Source organism: Capsicum annuum, chromosome 8 (assembly GCF_002878395.1).
Source record: "Capsicum annuum cultivar UCD-10X-F1 chromosome 8, UCD10Xv1.1, whole genome shotgun sequence".
Taxonomy (NCBI): domain Eukaryota; kingdom Viridiplantae; phylum Streptophyta; class Magnoliopsida; order Solanales; family Solanaceae; genus Capsicum; species Capsicum annuum.
This window is the reverse complement of record NC_061118.1, coordinates 160,831,976-160,836,034: the sequence shown is the minus strand read 5'-3', so window position 1 is coordinate 160,836,034 and position 4,059 is coordinate 160,831,976.

Here is a 4,059-nt window from a genome sequence, read left to right as displayed (position 1 = left end):
TGGTGAGTGTTTAAGCTGTTATACAATGACTTTTAGGGCTATAGAAACCTAAGGGTTAAATCTTAGAAGGAGGTATTAGCATTGGTTGCTATACATGAAGATACCGTCTTACAGGGTAAGTTTAGTTTTATATGTATTGTTATATCCCCGACATTAGAGTAAAGTGATTTCAGTTTATACCAGAGTGTAAATAGTGGTTCACAGACTTAGAGTAGTGGCTTAAATCTAAGGGGGAGATGATAGAACGAGTAACCAAGTCAAGTTTTTAGATGCTAATAGATGTGCCAGTAAGATGTGGAATTGGCAATGAGAAAGAACGATGCTCAATCTATTCTTATTTCAGCAGTTTACTTCAGTTATTCCAATAGATACTCATGCTTTATGTTTCAGCTTCATGATCATAGTCCGTGTTCATGCATATAATAAGGAATCATGTACTCTCTTAGTTCCAAGTATGATGAGTTCCCAGTTTGTTCAACAGTCAGAATCACTTTCCGTAAGTTATGAATTACAAAAATTTAGGTCATGCAGTTCATGACTCTTGTGCACATGTGATACTCTTAACGATCAGTGAAAATTAGATTTATATCAGGTACGTCCTCAGATTAGATCTCTGTAATGAGTCTATGTCGTGAGTGCTTTATTCCTCACACCTCAGTAGGGTATCAAATAATGCTTAGTACTCTTCTCCTGTTCTGGATTCTGGTATTCTAATTTTTCAGTGACCTTTTCCCTTAGGTCGAGATAATGATGATGAATAGTTGTCTAGATGGGAAAGAGTAAACATTTCTTGTTGATGAAAGATGGTTATGTGCTTATTTGAGTTAAGATAGTAATTGTGGAGTAAGATTGAGGCCAAGTCTTTGATACATGTCAAGGTTAGTTGAAGTTTTATGTTTTGTATTTTAGAAAAATTGTTGTGTGCTTGTTTTTTGTAAGTTCATAAGTTGAAAGAATTTTGAGGTGAAGTTTCGTGTATGGCTTGGTTAGTTTAGAATATTTTATGTGTATTATCTGAATAGTGTAGGGAAGTTGTTGTGGATAGAAGTATTAGAGAATATGAGAAAGATGCTTTATAAGTGTTTGTTTAGAAGTGCATATGTGGGTATGAATATAGGCTTGAATGTCATGTTTGTATACATACGAATAGATGCTTTGAGTGTTTGTGAATGTCTAATGCAAAGTTGAAGGTGATTGCTGGAGTGGCAATAAGAATTATGCGTGAGATGAGGAATTGTGAAATGCAGGGTGTACTGAATTCATGATTCAAACTAGTACTACAGTATTATGTGGGGCGTCTTGTGATTTTGAGTTAGGCTTGAAGATGGTGAGGGGATTTAGTTCAGTTTAGACATTAGTAGATGGAAATATCAGCGGCCATGTGAGAAAAATAAGTGGAATGAATGAGCATGGTGTTTAAGGGAAAAATATAGTTGAGAGAGTACTTTAGAAGTATGGCTAACCTTGAAAGTAAGAAGTTGCATTGCCTAAGGCCCAAAAATTCTATCCTAGCTTATGAGTTAAATGTCTATATTCTAAGCAATAGAGTAGTTCCAAGGTTGTGATTCCTTAGTTGGATGTCTTGTGTAAATCATGCCTACGATTCTTTGCTCCCTAATGCTACCAAAACTTCTTTAGAAAGAGTATTGAAGAGATACTCCAGTTAAGTATAAGTGTCCAGTATAATTCAGTCTGTGTAGCCAGCAATTCATCTTAACAGTCAGGCAGACAGGTTACTGTGGTTTTTTCCACCTTTTCACCCAGTCCTACTATCTGAAGTCTCATGTGTATGAACATCCCAAGAGATAATCTATTCCATCCATGTAAATTGCAAATTCAGTTCAGTCCAGGCATCATCTTTCATACTCAGCTATGTATTCATGACTCAGTTCATAAGAGTTCAGCGCATAATCTCAATTTTTCCTAAGTATTTCAGCTCAGACAGTGTAATACCTTTGTACGATCTAAATCTTGTTTCCTCATGATTCTACATACATAAGTTATCACTTCCAAATCCAATGTGTATGATTTGAGCATAAACACTTTGGAGGGAATCCTAAACTCTCAGCATGAATTAGCTCCTTAAAGCAAGTAAAGTCAAGTCAGCTCAGAATTCAGTTTCATGATAGAGTGTTGTGATGACAACTTGGTATGCTATATCCCTTCTTCGAAGACATATCATGTCCACGTTATTCCATACCCTTAAGATTTAACATTCCTACCCATCGTTCGGGGACAAATGATCCCAAGGGGGAGATAATGTAACACCCCGCATTTCGGGCAAGAATAAAAATCGTCATTTCTATGCATAGATGATCCAAATGCCATAAATCCTATGTAAATTTTCCATGTTAATCAATTATGTAGTGTGGAAAATTGAATGAGCTTTCCGTCGATATAAGATTCGCCCAAATCCGATACCCGGGCAAGATGTTATGGCTAATTTAAGTCCTAGTCGTAAAACACCATCATTTTAGTGCTTGGCGCGTCTCTTAGGGGGTCTATTTAACAATTGTCAAATTCCACGTCGCGCTAAAGTTCCAAGTCCCAACTAGTGGGACAATGCGATGGCTCTGCGTTGCAGTGACCCTAAAAATTCCATTCGTTAATTTCCAATGAGCCACCGCGATAGTGGCGCATAGCGGTGGCCCATAAAATCGGGCTCCCAGTTATATTTTATTCCATCTCATTAAGGGAAAAAGTGGTATTTTCCACCCCCTATTCAGCCATAACACGGGATTGAATCCCTCAAACACCAAAATAACATTATTTTCTCTCAAAATCACTAAGAACACTCCTTAGGGTTTCAACCCAAAAATCAACATATCTCAAGATTTAACCGTAGCTTTTCTTTAATTCTTCAAGAATCGGAATCCCCATTGCGAGGGCTACAAGAAGCACCCATCAATCGTACGTATAGCATCCCTAACACGAGAGTTCATTCAAAATCTTCTAATTTAAGGTATGTGGAGTTTATCCTAAAAACTACATGGGCTTGTAAACACTAGAACATGATTTAAAGATTATTAAGTATGAATTTAGAAAGGGGTTTTTGAAATACATGATTTTATTATGCATTATGAATGTTTAATTGTATTGTTGATTTGGTCTTTAGGCCTTTCCCCCTTAAATTGATTTACATGTATATGTATATGTATGAAAATTTAGATTTAAGATTGTTTGAGAGCACAACTTATGAAATTCCTTTCTTGTGATGGCTTTAAGTTTATGATCTTAATGTGAAGGATTTGAAATGCATGATTTATGGCTTGAAATTTGTTTACTCAAATACCATAGTATTTTGAGCATGATTTAGAGATTTAAGAGAGGGAGTTTCTTGATGTAATGCATGAGATTAAGAGATTTGACATGACCACCTTGCATCATTGAAAGTTTGACAAAGAGAGTTGCATACATGTGTTTACATGAGTTTTAGAGAAAGAGTTTTTTGAAATGATTTATTGATATGGTGGTCCCTAATTTATGTTTTGAAAACAGAGATTGTAATATGCTAATAATGGCTCAGAGATGTGACTTGCAAGTCAATGGTATGACGATACCATAAGTATGAATGTCATAATAGAGTATGTTTTCAGAATATGTTTTCAGAGAATGCATGTTTTAAAGAGTTAAAAATGGGCTTAAAGAGGGTTAGGTGGTTACCATAAGAGGGATAGAGTTCAAGTAACTCTTAGCCTAAAATCATGATTTGCCTATCCGGGTATATTATTTTACGCTGGCGATGGCCGTGTGGCATAGCAGAGTCAGAGACTCCAACCCTTGCGGCACACTTAAGTTGGAGGCTTCCTCGCCGAGTCAATGACGGATTTCATATAGCCCGTGAAATTTCAGAGTTGTAGGGTATACCACCTAGCGCAGAAGAAAAACAAAGAGTGTCACAGAGTTTAAATGATTTTACAGAGTCTTTCGAAAATGCCCATGAGATTTCTTACTATATGATATGTTTATGAACTGTTTTAAATTGCTCTCATATATGTTGAATATAAATTACTATTTTGGATTTGCTCTGCGTACCGGTACAATTATATTGACCCCCTA